A 16018-nucleotide genomic window follows, 5' to 3' on the forward strand; every position below is an offset into this window, starting at 1 on the left:
TTCTGATTATTTATTCTCAAGTGTTAACGTGTTGTTCCTTTCTGGCCAGTATAAGGGTGATTCTTAATATTTCACACGACCCCAAGTTTAACAAGCTTGGTAAAACTGGACTACGGGACAGCGAGGCCTCCCAGGGTGGCCTTGTTGGTGATGTCCTAGCTCCTAGGCTCAGAGGCTTCCCGGCGCCAGACAAAATGTTCCAGTCTCTTCTTCTTTTGGTTTGTTTATCCTCATGGGAGAGTATTTTTCCCACTGATTTTTCAGAGAGAGTGGAAGGGAGGGAGGGGGGAGAGAGAGAGAGAAATATCGATGTGAGAGAGACACATCGACCGGTTACCTCCCACACACGCCTGGACCGGGGCTGGGGATTGAACCTGCAACCCACGTACATGCCCTTGGCCTGGAATCAACCCCACGACCACTGGGTGCCTGGGCCGACACTCTAACCACTGAGCCACACCGGCCAGGGCCGGCGTCTTCCTCTTGAGAATTCATATGAAGATGTGTAAGGACACTAGGAATGTCATCCGAGATCCCCTGGTTTCAATTCCGTGCCTTCCTATGGAACAAGGGACAGAGATGTAATTTGTGGGGTTTGTAAACATGTAGTTATGTGACACCCGAAGTGAGAAAACGAGATTCTGTCTCGCCAGAACAAATAGCACTCTATGTGCGCCCGGGCCTCGCCAGAGGTGCGCAAGAGAACCAGCCAAAGCCTCGAATTCCGCTGCCTTCCTCTGGAATGTTTTTTTTCCCATTTATTCATGTCTTTGGCAAGAATGCTGTGAAAAAAAGATTACTTCCTCACATTGTATTCCCTTGCGAGGACCCCCAGGAAAAATGCATGCCTGGTCTTCGTACAAAGAACAGCTGTACATTTTCTATACCTGGTTTTTAAAAAATCTCCTAAGTACTATCCATTAAGTTATGAGGTTTGTCGCTTTTTTATGGTCCACTAGTTGGCTTAGGGGAAAACTGTGGCACATGGACATTATAAAGTGCATTTTAAGCTTTATTTCCTGTTGCACTTTGTTTCTGCTCCTTTTGGGGAATCATGTTTTATGTTCTCTCTCTTTTTTTGTATTAAATTTATTGGAGTGACATTGGTTAATATTACGTTCTCTTGTAAGTGCCCTGAAATCTTTTCTGAAATACGGGGGTAGCACAAATTTTAAAATGGGCAAAGGAGTTTTAAGCAAACTTCCCAGCAAAGTGCAGAAATGAAATTTGCATACAAAAATCAGTATTAATAAAAAAGTAGTAATAATGCCAGCTGACACCACCTGTGAAAAGGGCTGTTCTACGTGCTTTATATCCATGTCTCTACCTCTATCTCTCCCCAAAGGGTCAACGCTGCTTACTAGAGGGCCGTGGGGCACACGAACAGAGCAAATACGGTTAAGCCTCGAAGAGCTGCGTGAACACGGATCACCGTGATTTGCTGTTTGTTTCAGTCAGACGTTAAAAACCAGATTCTAACTCTCTGACCAGGATGACCACGTCCAGCATGCCAGGGAGCCTCAGGGCCTTTGTGTTAGCTGTTTCCTCTTTCTGGAATATCCTCCCACCCCCGCCAGTGTCTGTGGGGTCAGCTCTCTTTCCTCCTCACCTCTCTGCTCAGCGTCACCTGCCCCGGGAGGTCTACACCCGCCAGTCTGTGTTGCAGTGCAGGTGGCCTTCGGTGTCCCGTCCTTCCTCTATCTTGTTTCCAATCACAGTAGAAAATTTACTCATTAATTAGGTTTCTTGTTTTATCCTGTGCCCCCCAACTGGAGTGTAAGGTTCATGAGTTCAGTCTTCTTTCGCTCGCCACTGAACCCGAGCTCCCCGACGTCGCTGGTATTACGCGTTCAACACACACTTGGTTGAACATCTGAAGAAAACCAAAACTGTGAGAGTTGCATAGGGCTTCTTAGTCTCATGTAATTTAAAAGGATTGTTTCGTTTAAAACTATTTTTTTTGATAGATAAATGCCAGAAATCTCACTATGGTCTCACCTATTTTTTCTATTTCAACACCTATCATTTTAGTGTAAAATCATGACTACCTGGCTTCAAACGGTGGCCTCCCAGCCACTGCCCCTGCTTCAGCATCTCTAGCATCTATTCATCATGCACAGTATTTCCAGATAAATTTCTAGAAACCCACATTTTTCATGGCTCTTCCCTGCTCGGAACTCTAATTGCTCCATGTTATCTCCTGGCTGAGCCTCAAACTCTTCGAAGGGAATTCAAGGAGCGTTGACCTTCGAGCTCATCTAATTTCCCAAACGTGGGCCCGCAGCTCCCTGACGTAACCCCTTCAGCCCAATGACTCCGTTTCCCACCGTCTCCTGACACTGGCCCCACCTTCCTGGCCGGGCTCCCTGCCTTCACCGTCGCTCAGTCTCCTGCTAAAATCCCCTCCCTTGTTGACCCATCAGACTCTAAGCTCTTCCTCCCTCCTTCTGCCTCCATCACACAAACACTCCCTGATCTTTGAAGACCAATCACACCTTTATTCAGTTCTTAAAATTCACGTTTCAGTTTCTAACCATCTGCTGTGTGATCTTGTAAAATCCTCAAGTGAACTTGAAGTGACTTAAGCATAGAAATTAGAGTATCTACTTCTTTTCCAGAGGGTTTAGTACAAAGTTAGACGTGTAATAGATGGTTTAAAAAATGCTTGTTTATTAAATAAATAAGTGAAGTGTCAATGGAAGAATTTAGTCTGATGTAATTATGGAAGGCTCATTATTATAATATGGGAAGGAGATAATAACGTACACAGAGTTTTTTAACCAAATATTACATTTATTCTTCACAGCCATCCAATAAGATACTCAGGATTACCCCTATTATTTCCATTTTATGGTTGAGGAGAGAGAAACTCGGAAATAGTAAGTCAGCTACCAAAGGCCATACACTCTTTCCGTGATATATGAAGGACTTGAACTCCGGTTACACTACATCACATAATGACTTTGACTTGAATACATAGGAAATACACACACGTATACAACATATACTCATACTTATGTGTAGTTTGATCTATGAGTTGTCCATCTGAAATGTTTTGGAAGTCCTGACCTTTATGGAAGTCCGATTGTAGTAACTGACAAGTGCAACTTGTGTAGATATATTAGCACTTGCCATGAAAGAAAGCCCAAAAATCACTGACTGATTTGGAAAAAACTCAACTGGAATAAAGTGTTCAAAAGTTCTTAACACCTCATGACTGCATGGTAGGTGTCAGAGAACTGGAGTTTACGGGTTGAGTGATACACCTCCAGGAGAGAGTTATGGCAGCTTATAGCTAATACAAGTCTTCAGGAAACTGGGCCTGAGCGAGCGTGGTTACCAGTTAACTGTGTTAGGGAACAAATGCTTACGCTTGATTTCCCCTTTCCTTAGAAGTATGACTTCCAAGTTCCCAGCCTTCATTCTATCCACTCTTTCAGGGAATCAAACCTATATCCCACTTACTTCTAATATGTAGACATGGATATAGGACTCTTAGAAATCAGCAGTCCAATTCTGTTATCCAGGACTGTGAAGGATACATTTCTCAGCTTTCATTTAAATTAATACCAACCTCAAAGCAAGACTCAAAATGCAAAAGCTGGAAGAAACCTTAAGCTAGTGATCCTCAAAACTTAATGTGCTTAAATAAGAATTACCCGTGGAGGGGCTCATTCAGGAAGCTACTTTCTAGTGAGCCCCCAAGGCCATTCCAAGGTAGGACATCCACGAACCCCACTTTGAGGACTACTCCCTTAGATGCACCAAACTCAGCTTCCTTGTTTTACAGACGAGGTAGGGAAGGCCCAGCGAAGTGAAATGACTTACACAGCTTCACACTGCAAGGCGGTGTCTTAGCAGGGTCTGTGTCTCTTGGCTACTAGCCCAGTGCTATTGAAACTCTAGTACTTCACTGGATTTTCTTTAAAAAAAAAAATCATTCAAAGGGTCTAAACATATAATGGTTCAGATTTTTTCATTGCTGAAAGCTGGGCTTCCGCTTCTCCATCCTTAAATGAGCTATGAGGGTTCAGCTCCCCCTTGTCTACCCATTAATTCTTAATATGAAGACAATTGCAACATCTTGGTAATATATACACCATGCTACACGGTCACTGGCAGTCTAGCTCTGTTCCTTTATTGCAAACTCAGCCTTCAGACTCGCAGGGGCAGATCGAGTTTCAGGGAGGTGGCTGAGAAGAGAGGTGCTTTCCTAAGTCTCATTTTACACAGATACGAAGAAAACTACGGTTTACAGAGGCAGAAGGCAGCTGGGAGTGTGTGGGGAGGGCGGGTAAGAATCAGGACCCGATTCTTCACCGTTTTCCTCATCGCCAATCCATCTCCTGACTTTTTGGTCATAAACAACTAAAGGGCGTGACTGATTATCCCGTCTTCACCAAATACGAAAAAAATATGAGGTCTACGTCGACTTAGCAAGTTCTGATTGCTGCAGACACCAGTCTGTTGCTGTTAGTTTATTCCTCATAATTTCTAAATCTCTTGAATTTTAGCATCTTTTCTATCTTGCTTTATTTTATCCCTCCCCCCCCCCTTTTTTTTTTTTGGACAGATATTTCCCGGCAGGCGTCTGAAACACACAGATTTAGAATGACACAAACGCGAGCCACGGCCGAACGACTGGGGCTGGGCCTCCCGTCTGAGGCTCACTGGGGCCTGTGGTTAGCGGTCACTCAGCTCTGCACTGTGCGTGGGGGGCTGGCTTACCCCCGAAAGACGCTTGAACCCTGGGTTTCCCGGCCACCAGTCTGTCCTGCAGCCCCGCCCCTGATACCACTGCTCACTCGGGGCCATCCAAGGACCTGCAGCCCCATTCTAAGCACAGAACCTCATCGGGAAGGTGATCTCCTGCCAGAAGAAGGCGTGTAAAAAAAAACTAAAACAGGGTTTTTTTAAAAAAAAAAAAATCTGGGTGTCATAATTTTAAAATTACTTGCTGTTTTCCATCCCTCTCTTCTCTTACACAGAGACTGGGGCATGGCCTCCAGCACCTCGGACAGTTCCCGGCAGGTGGAGCGGGGTCCGCCGTTGTTTGCTGAATTGAAGAACCATTGGGATGGCATTGATGGAAAGGTTTTGAAATCAGGCAGGGGGCTCTATTATTCAATCTTCCTTCGTATGTTTTTCATTCTCGGTCTGAAAAGGCTTCTGATTTTGTTGTTGGAGAGGAATTGGAAATACGAAAATTACATAAATCACGTGTGAGGAAGCCTACACAGCTGTTGATCTGTGAAGACTGAACTTTCCCAGCCCGCATGCTAGATATATGATGAGATCTCTCTCTTTCCTTTCAAGGAATAACTTAATGATCTTAGACAAACCTAGTGCAACAAAATATAAGTTCATAGACGTGTACTGGATTCACTATGTGTTCTGAGTCTCAAAAAAACCTAAAACAGGTGTTTTTTTAAAAAAATCTAGGTGTCATAATTTGGACAGATTTCAGTGGTTGGATAATAATGTCTAAAAATAAAATAAAAGTGTCACATGCTCTGGAAGCATAAAAATTAAGAAGTCATTTCTTCTGGGTGAGATAAGATAAACAAAAAATAAAAATAAAATTACTATTTTCTCACAAACACTTCTAGGACTGTAAAGCTGGAATAGTAAAGACGTGAAATATTTGACAGGAAAAAATCTGTCTTTGAAGTTAGCATACTTTCTCCTAAAAAATACCAAAACCCCAATTTCCGGTTTTTAAATATATTATTTCAACCAAGCGGCCAGTTTTATTATTTTCAGACTGTTTTACACAGTGCCGAGTATTCAGAAGCACATGGATGCTCATGGTCATGGTCACGTTCCCTCCATCCATCACCAGCTCTCAGTGGCTTAGACCATCTGCTATTCTTCATGTTCTAGAATCAGTAACAGTCAACATGCTTATTTTCTTATATTAAACAGTATGTCCTTTGGTCAGCTACTGGCCCTCAGAAGAACTAAATGAGATTATGAACATGCCTGTGTTGGACATGCTTGATACTTGGGTAATTTGGGCTTGTACGTTGAAAATTTCATGGTAAGAGTCCTTGGTAGTCTGGCGATCAAACCCAGACCAGATGCGTAGGGCTTGCAAGAGGTTTAAATGTCAAAATATTTAAGCATTAAAAAAATCCTGTTAGCGAAGGGCTTCAAAACCTGTCAAAACCACACCTCTAATGGCGCTGTGATAAAACATGTCCCCGAGCACAGAGTGGAGGCAAGATCGAGCTAAAGGTTTACCAGCTGCCCACAAGGACGTTTCTGCAGGGACACAGTCAGCAGTTATAAGAAGCATCTATCACTCTAGAAACAACTGGCCAAAGAGAACTTGTCCCTGTTTGGGGTATTTCAGACATCTGAGTCTTAATTTAATATATGGGGAGTAAGTTCCTGTTACCAAGGAGGCCATAACCGAATCCTGGGGATGGACAGAAATCACTCACACGCGCAAGCGCAATGAGCATTTGTCTCCTACCTACTTTACGTCAAGCGCCTTTGAGTATTTATAAGAAGGCAGGTATCTTTTTGGACCAGATATATTGCAAATACACCACCACTACCAGCTTGGCAGATTGACAGTACAAGTACTTACCCAACCTGCCAAATCTCTACAAAGAAGGATTTTAAGCAGCTAATAACCCAGAAAAATGGACAACAGCTAGAGACCTAGTAGGATTACAAATAAGTGAACATTTAAGTCGAGGAAGGAGGACCGCATGGAAACCAGCCAGAGCTCCGAAGCCAAAGGCCTCAAAGATCAAGCGATTGTCCTCTAAAGGGGGAGAGAGAAAAAAAAGAGCGGAAAGGTTAAATAAAAACAGACATGTTGTTCTTTCCAGAGAGAGCCAACTATATATAGACGGAGGAAGCAGAGGGCAACAGGAAAAGTGAGCCTGCCCTAAATTATTTTCCCTGATGCCCAGAAAACATCTAAAGTAAATTCCTGATTGGTATGTATTATATAAATGAATGTGCAGAGGTAGAATCCAGAAAGCTGGTTTCATATATAGATGTTAGCTCACAGGTTCTCCTAAAAGAAAATATTAGATCTGCCCTAAGTGCCCTTTGGAGGGAAAGTCCTTCCCACCCCATCCCGGCTGGTGGAGGAATCAGATCCGGAGGGGAGGGGATTTAATGCTGAAGATTTTCTCCTGCGGATTCTGACTTCCTGCCGTGGTTGAGATTCACGTGTCTAGCTGGTGATTTACTGAGTCTGTGAAAAGATCAGAGCAGATGTGACGAAACTACCTAACTAGAGAGAGACCCCATTCTCATGTGGGACCAGGTGTGTGCCGCCTGTTCCAGGGAACCCTGGACTGGGGACAGGCCTGGTACAGGGAGAGGGGGAGGGGGGTCAGCGGCAAGATTTGGGCAGATGAAAGGGAACATTTCTCCAGGTCCGGAGCCAACCATCGTCAGTCACCAAGATCTTGGTGTACCCCAGAAGGGAGCTTCCTGATCTCTGCATAGGTTTCTCCTCTGTACTTTTTACTGGAGCGGGACCTAAAAAGATCAGATAAAGCTGAGAATGCGAATTCAGAAGCGGTTTTCTTGGCCTGAGGGAAGAGGGCAGGCTGAGAGCTGTGCGCTGCGGGCCAGGGGCCAGGGAGAAGTGAGGGGCTGCGTGGGTGATGCTTCTCAAGTCCCTCTCACTCCCCAGAAGGGACTGGGCTGGGGGAGCTGTAAGGGAGGGTTAGGTGGTGAGGGGCACCTCCATCTCATGAACCCTGGAGGAGAATGGGCAGAGACCCCGTGAAGGGCCAGGGACGGCCACTGTCCAAGGATGCCTTCTGAGAGTTTCACCCCTGCAAGGGACTTTATGAAATGTGGGTGAGAAGGAGGGAGCAGGGGAACCCCAACTTCCTGGCGGGGAGGGAGTAAAGGGAGAGGGGACTCGTGTGGCCTCTCAGGTGTGGGGCCTCTCAGGTAACCCCTGCCAGGAATCCCCCGCCTCCTTCCTGGCTGCTCAGGGCCAAGGAGGGTCCCTCTGCAGGCTCAGACCTTCTCCCCTGCGCCCCCTTCTGTTAGCACCACCCCAGTCGTGGCAGAGAAACGCTGGCTCTGCGCTTAGCTCTGCGCCCTCCTCTGCTGTGCCTGGACCACCCCACTGGATCCTGAACCCGGGGAGCTGGCCCCCAGATCGGATGCAGGCCACATCTCCTCCTCAGTTTATTCCCTGAACCCCTGGAGCACAGGGAACACATTCCTTGTTCAAACCACTCGTGGCGCGCCCGGGTTTGCTCCCTCACTGCTCACCCCTTGCGGTACAGACAGTGATAAAGCCGATTTCCGTGGGGTTCTGAACATGCGTACCTCATGGCAACCTCCTTTTTTCCTAGGTAAAGGTCTCTGTCCATCTAAGTCTTGATTTTGTCGTTGCTGGTGTGAATGGGTAGCTAAGAGTGGGGCCCCCCAGTGGGTAGCTAAGAGTGGGCCCCCCAGTGGGTAGCTAAGAGTGGGCCCCCCAGTGGGTAGCTAAGAGTGGGCCCCCCAGTGGGTAGCTAAGAGTGGGGCCCCCCCGCTGGTGGAAACAAAATCTTGGGGGCGCTGGTCTGTCTCTTGGGAAAGGCGCAGGGGCCTGCCATGCACCACCCTGGTCTTGAACTTGAACTTCTCCCCAAAGGAGCGCGCATCTCCAGAGGGGGAGGCTCGGGGCTTGCGCCGCGGGGCCGCCGGCGGGGCCGGACGGCCGGTGGAAACACTGTTGCCATCCCCGCGAGGGGCCGAGCGCTGCGCGCGGCAGGGCGGGGGGAGGGGTGGAAACCAGGAGCGAGGAAGGCACGGGGTGGGCGGGGGCGTGAGTGACAGGCACGCCCGGGGTCCCTGGAACCCGCGGCGCCGTGGGCGTGGGGGCGGGGGCGCGGGGCCCCGCAGCCGCCGCAGCCCGAGGTCGCCGAGCCCCGGCCGCGGTGCCTCCCGCGGCGGCGGCAGCAGCAGCCGCGAGCGCGACGGAGTTAGGACCGCTCGGAGCGCTCGGGTCTCGGGGAGGATCGGGTTTGCGATCCTTCCACTTGCTGCCAGTTGCAGAAGAAGATCCGCTTTTAAGTGAGACGTCCACGCCGCCCCTCCGCGGGCTGCGGCTTCCCCGCCGGCTGCCGCCCTCCCGCGGCCCCCGCCCCCGCGCTCGCTCCCGCGCCGGCGTCGCCACGCGCCCCTAAGTTTGCCCGGAGCTCGCTGGCCGCTCGGACGGAGCAGGGTCCGGCCGGGCGCGGCGGGCGCGGCGGGCGGGCGGGGCGGGGAGCCGGGCCCCGCAACCCACGAGCGTCGCGGGCCATGTATATTTCATCAAACGGACTTGGGGTGCGCCGCGTCGCGCAGCCATCAGCGCCATGTGCGGTGACATTTCTGACTTGAGCGGAGGAATGCGCGAAGGGAGCCCGGGCGGAATCGGTGCCCGAGCATCTTCTTGGCGCCAAGGCGAAGCGTCCTGATTGATGTCCCTTCGGACTGAGCTCGGCGTCTCCATCTGAAATGAAATGAAAGCTGTGCCGAGCGGGGTAGAGCCGCCGCCGGGCTGCTGGTTCTGATCCCCGGGGAATCTGGAAATCGTCCTGCAGCTCAACACATTAAAAACCAAAAAAAAAGGGGGGGGGGATAGAAAAAAAAATTAGGAATTGGAGGGAAAAAAAAGAAACACAATCCCTCCGTAAAAGTTTAAGGGGAGAAGCGGCAGAGGCAGCGGCGCGAGGAGGCGCGGAGCAGAGCGGGCGCGGGGACCGGGCGGCAGACCTCCCGGGGCTGCGGCTCCAGCGCGAACGCCGCCGGGGTTTTGGAGGGAGAGGCACCTGGCCGTCCTCGCTGCCTCTCCGCCCACCGGCCTCGGCTACCTGTCCAAGTCTCCGATCTTTTGCATTTCGGAAGGAATTCCCCCCTCTCGGCGCGGAGGCTGCCCCCGGGGCCCGGAGGCCAAGGTAATTGAGCGGCGGGCGCGGGGCGCGCGGAGTCCCCTCCGGCGGGCGGGCCGGGCGCGATCGGGACCCCGGGGCTGCGGCTGCAGCGGCTGCGGCAGCGCGGGGTCCACACCCCGCCGCTCCCGCTGCGCCCGCGCCGCCCCCCCACCCCGCCCCCCGGGAGGCTCGGCCGGAGCCGCCACCACCGGCCAAGCGCCGCCCGCGGGCTCCCCCGCTGCGCTGGCTGCCGCCCGAGGTGCACCAGGCTGGGCAGGGCCGCCGCCCGGTGCCGTCGGCTCAGTTCCGGGGGGCGCCGGGGCCATCGGGCCACACGGTGAGTGCCGCGGCGACCCCCTCCTTCAGCCCCTCTCCCCGGGTGCCCCTCCCTCCCGCCCCCCGGTGCCAGCCCCCCGCGGGAGGCGAGGAAGTTTGCAAAGCGCGGGGAGGAGGCAGCGCGCGGAGCCCCTGTGCGCGCCCCCGCCCCGCCCGGGGCGCACGCCCACCCCCCCACTCGGGGCTCCCCGGGGTGCGCCCCTGCCGCCGAGGCGGGCTGAATCCAGAGCCGGGACGCCGGGCTGTGCCTCGGCGGACGGACGGACAGACAGACGGCCCGGCACAGGGCGCGCTGTCCCTGCACACACCTGACCAGACCCCGCGCCTCCATGGAGGCTCCTCTTTATTTCTTTCACCAACTGTGTTTGCTTTGGGGGGGAAAAAACTTGCCCCCTCGCCGGCCCTTTGCAGCCGGTGGCCCCACCGATTGCTTTTGGAGTTTCCCTCATGGAATGCCCTGCGCTGGGGCGAGACGGAGCCTCGCGGTCCCACGCGCGCCGCTGGGGAGAAGGGGCAGGACCCGCGGGGGAACGTTTCCCCGCTGCTCTGCCGGCACTGCGGTCGCCGGCGATGGACCCGGCTGGGGACAACGCGCTGCTCTCCCGTGCGGATCGGTGGAGATCTATAGATAATACAAATAGTACTGAATATTATTGGGCCCAAAATAACCAATTAAGTGATTCATCCGCGGGGAAACTTGGATAGAAGAAGAAACTGCGCCCTCTGCCGTCGGTCTTGGTAACCTCACCCGGGGACCTTTGCCTTTCTTCCCTTTTTCCTGATAATCCACTTGGGCGGTTGTCATTTTACAGGGCGAGGGAGGAAAATTCCCAGCGGGGATGTTAGAGCAACTTTATTTGGAAAGGCCGGAGGGTGCGGTCCCAACCGTACAGGTTTCCGGAGAGAAGGGGCTTCTGTCCCCCGCCCCCTGCCCGGGTCTCCTGACCCAGGGAAAGGTCAGGGAGCCACACTTCGTCAGCCTTGGGAGTGGAAAATTCTGAGTAAGATTCAGCATCTCACGAAACATCACAGTGTATACCTGGCAGTAGCTTTGCTCGAGAAACAAGGCCCGATTTTATGACTGAAAATACTGAGTTTTCTTCTTACAGAAATAAAATTTTAAAAACCAACAACAAAAACGGGAAGACCTGACAACAGAGCCATTTATTCAAATATACTCAAGGATTAAGCTTGTTAGAGAAAGTTTCCCAGGCGTCCCCTTTTACGGAGGAGAGGCAGGGTTTGGGGGATTTGTCTAGCTCCTGAAGAGCGTGTCTGAGCCCTGGGGAATTAGCAACCCCTGGTTTCGTGAAGTATTTTTGAACTGTGTCACTTTGAATGACTAATATGCCCCCAGGCCCTTCTCTTTGGGAAAAAAAAAAGGCTATGAAAAAAGCCGCTCCATGACTGTCCGAGATATTTTTGGAAGACAAGCAACTTTTAGTTTTTCATTAAGATAACGTTTGATTCTTTGCATGTGAATCATAATACAAAGAAAAAAATCATCAGGTATCCCACATGTCCTGCAGTTCCAGCTTCCATACGTAAGGGGTATGTTTCCTGTCCTTTGCTGGCTGTCGTGAAATTAGGACCCGCATGAGGCATTCCGAATTCCTCATATTTGTCTAGCAATTTGGTGATGCTTCCTGTGGCGGGATTTACGTGGGATAGTCTCACAATTCTGTAAGAAAAGACTTCATTTGCCCAGAAGGCTGCTCTTCCTATTGAGGCGTCTGTTTTGTCAGCTTTCACCGGGCGTGTGTGTGAAAGCGATGAGGGTTACCTTTTTTTTAGGAAGAGGCTGATAATTTATTTGCAGCGTCCTTTGGCATATTTGTAATTAGAGCAAATACCTATCTTTGCTTCCATTATTGTTCCGGGGGGGAAAATCAGGCAACGTGCTTAAAAAATTTAAACCGTTACACATTTAGTTGGCATGTTTTGTAAGTGTTGTAAGATTTCAGGAGAGAGTTTTAGTTTCAAAAAGCCCCAAGTCTCTCAGAAAGAATAAAATTGCATTCAACTCAGGCAATTATATATTCACAGAAAAGTGTGTGTGTGTGTGTGTGTGTGTGTGAATTGTATTTTAGGTCAGTAAGAGACTTGGCATACTTTTAAAAATAATTTTATCTTCAGAACCCAGAGTTTTGTTTGAAAACTCCCGTTGGGGGTAGATTTCCTCAGCTGCGCTCTTTAAGCCCGGGCTCTCTGAACTTCCCTGCGCGAGAAGCAAAAAGACTTGTTGTCCTGTGGTAATGAAACAACAGATTTCTTCTCGGCTTAACTGCTTCTGAAATGATTTTATGAATTTTCCCATCTTCCAACATCCTGCCAAATGCATGCTGTCTAATTCCTCTCATCAGTCTTGTCTCTGCGAAAACAGACATCTTTCCAATACTGAGGTATGCCGTTTGGTTTTATTAAGAATCTCATGATAGGCAGTTGCTCATAGGAGCCAATCAAGTCTGAGCAAAAAAAAAAAAAAAAAAAATGCCAATCACGTTGCAGAACATGTTCAATTCCTTATATATTGAGAGACAGTGAACAAAAGGAGAGAAGCAGATGTTTCCCATGAAGATGGAAAACGCTCTCTTCCCCGCCAATAAGTAAATGCAGAGAACACCCGGTGCGTTGCCCACCTCGTCCGGTGGGCGCGTCCGGACAGTGCCGGGCGCCGCTCCTTTTCATAGGTTACGGGATTTGTCATGTTTCAGCCTCTCTTCACCTTTCCACTCTGGGATGTGACGACCGTCCCTTTGTTCCTTCCCATGGAGAAGCCAGCGTGTTTCGAAAGCCCTTGATGCCTGCGAGGAATGAATGAGTCGATAGCTGCCTGTTTCGGGTGCCCGAGAGGAGAGCCCAGTGCTTCTGGAATAAGCAGCCTGCTGCCAACACCCCCACCGCCCAGCGAGATTATGTAAGGGAGCGCGCGTGGAAAGGCAGCTAGCGCGCGTGGAAAGGCAGCTAGCGCGCGGGCCACGCGCAGTATTTTCCCCGCAGGTGATGAACTTGGCAGTCAGCCGACCGTGATTTGGGGCGCTGTTAGCTCCATGTAGCGTTTCGGGAAGGCTGCCTGTCTGCTGAGAGAGAGGGCCCGGGAGATGCCTCGTGCAGAGTTAATCCAGGAGGGAGGGGGTGAGCCGCAGGCTCCCCGAGACGGCTGAGGCCCCGTGTGCGCGAAGCCAGCTGGTGGCCCGCTCAGCCCAGAGCAGCGGCATGCGTCGGCGCGAGGCTTGGCACGACTTCACAGTGTTGTGTCGGCGCTGCGGACGGACGGACGGACGCCCCAGCCGGAGGTCTGGGGGGCGCCCGCAGCGTTTTCACCCAGGGGCGCCCCGGCGCTGTAGGGCGCAGGAGGGTGCGGCCTTACCTGGGTCAGACTCCCACGGTCTGCAGGGTGAGGCGCTAGCAGGGGGCTGCCCAGAGCTCTCCTGGGGCCGCCAGCGTTTAGGTGACGCGCACACCTGACACACAGCCGAAGCCCACGTCACTGGGCAGTTAGTGCCGTCACGGGCCAGAAGGGACCCGTGTAGTGTATTAAATCCCCAGCTGTGTCACTGACTGTCCTCCTGATCCGTCTGCCTGGCCATTTGCTGTGATGACCTAGCTTTTAAGAGGCCAGGGATGATTCTAGCCTGGTTGAAAGCATAGCCAGATGGGGACCGGTGCCATGAGGTAATAATAAACGTTAAAAACAGTGTTTTTACATTGTTTTATTTTCTTTGAAAACTCCTCTGTTATACTTGTTATACGTTAGTAGAAAATCCCTGATTTCGACAGAGGCTTCTGTGTGCCATAAGAGTTCACGGCTTCGATTTCCTATTAACTTTATATTAAGAGGATTTCTTTGACGGGTAAGCAGCACCGAAAACTAAGGGAACCCTGATGGAAGGATACGCACCAGGTGAGGCGCGCCACAGACCTAAAATATGAGAACACGGCCAAATAATTACGTTAGAGCGCAGCTCGCGGCCCTCCCCCCTGACCTATAACCTGCCGCGGTCGATATCATTTTCCGTGTCAATGGGAGCTCATTAAATGTAAATTCTGCAGACCGGCCGAGCCACGCCATATTAGTGCTTGCCAAGGCTTGACATTTTTAATACATTAATAGTACGTCTGTAATGTAATGGAAAACTATTAATCACAACTGGTTATGTGCCAGAAATGGAAGCTATAATTGGCTGCGTCTTGTCAGGGCCGTCTGTCGCACAGGCCTGCCAGTGCCTCCTGCTCAAATATCTTGCACTGCTCTGCATTTCTCCTTGTCAGTTCTCTGAGTCCGATCAATGGTCTAGTCCATAATTCTGGGTAATGACCATCATTATCATTCCCGGTCATTTAATGAGAACTCGTTACCATGGGATCACTGTTGGGTCAAGAAGTAGTAATAGGTTCCCATACATTTCCTTCCTGTCCAAATTTTCCACATACCTGTATATGGTCACCCCTTTATTTTGTGGTGGCAGGAAGGCCACATGTAGATAAAGACAGTAATCAGGAATAAATAGATTAGGGGGGTGACATCCATTGGTTTTTAAAAAAAAAAAAAAAAGTGAAGATTAAGCTCAGGGAGAATTCAAATATTTACTTGGGGTCATGTTTTGAAAAGAATAGGAAGAATTAACCCCTGCCAGGCCAGTGTTGCTCAGTGGTGGAGCACTGACCTATGAACCAGGAGGTCACAGTTTGATTCCTGGTCAGGGCACATGCCCGGGTTGTGGGCTCGATCCCCATTCGGGGGGGTGCAGGACGCAGCCGATGGATGATTCTCTCTCATCATTGATGTTTCTATTTCTTTCTCCCTCTCTCTGAAATCAGTAAAAACGTATTTTTTTTAAAAAAATTAATTCCTGGTGCTTAATCAGCCCAGAGTCATTGCCATCCGTTTCAGATCTTCCGGAGTATATTGTCCTTGATAAATAAGTTGCTGTGGATTTGAAACTAAGAACTGAAGTTGATAATTTCTGGTCAAGTGGATTTTAGAGTGCCTCAGTTGTAACAACCCCTTCCCCCTACACACACCCCATGGAAGTGTTGGTTCTGTTTATAATATAGTAGCAAACATCACTGAAGCATCACCTAGAAAATGAACTTCTATGCTATTTAAACACCTTTTTGGATTATTACTTGTCAAATTGGTGGATGTTTCTGAAAATATCAATTTATATATATTAACGAATCTAAAAAAAACAAAAAACACACAAGGAAACCAGAAGGCCATAGTAGCCACACCACATGCGCCCCTGTGATGTTTTTCTCTTTAGCTTAAGACCTCACACGGAGCTGCACACAGAGTCATCCTTACTCTCCGAGGAGGAGGCAGATTCAGATCAGTGGCTGATCCGTGTTTAGACAAACAGCTAATTATCGCTTCGCGGGAACCCAGCTATTCGACGTTTCCTAATAGGAAATACCACCATTTGCAGCTGTATGGTAGCATTTTATGAATGGCGATATAATGAAAATTGTACTTGCATCCATAAAGCAATTATTATAAATTACTTTGCTATGGAAACACAATTCAGCCATCTGCTGGCATTTCATAGTTTCTGGGGCTCCGTTCACTTGAAGACGGTGCATTATTTAAATATAGTGGATTCCTTTTGGAAGATTGTTTGAAGATGGTGAACCTCCATATTTAAGCCGCTTCGTGTGAAGCGGGGGGTCTCTGAGGCTGTTTTCTTGAACTCTGGGCTTTTTGTCCTTTCTTAGTGGTTTAAAAAAATAATGGTTGGGACTGTGACAACATGGACCAACTAATTAAGCAAATACACGTTTTGAAACGTGGA

General features: G+C 49.8%; 1 protein-coding gene across 1 annotated transcript in view; it reads left to right on the forward strand.

The window, feature by feature from the left end:
• Positions 1-9756: 9756 nt before the first annotated feature.
• NTNG1 (netrin G1) overlaps positions 9757-16018 on the forward strand; it is a 197384-nt gene continuing 191122 nt past the window's right edge. Inside the window, exon 1 of the mRNA XM_087828145.1 lies at positions 9757-9914. The gene's annotated coding sequence lies outside the window, so the exon portion shown is untranslated. The remainder of the gene's footprint in view (positions 9915-16018) is intronic.

The sequence above is a fragment of the Miniopterus natalensis genome, chromosome 19 (assembly GCF_054644295.1).
Source record: "Miniopterus natalensis isolate mMinNat1 chromosome 19, mMinNat1.hap1, whole genome shotgun sequence".
In the NCBI taxonomy this organism is placed as follows: domain Eukaryota; kingdom Metazoa; phylum Chordata; class Mammalia; order Chiroptera; family Miniopteridae; genus Miniopterus; species Miniopterus natalensis.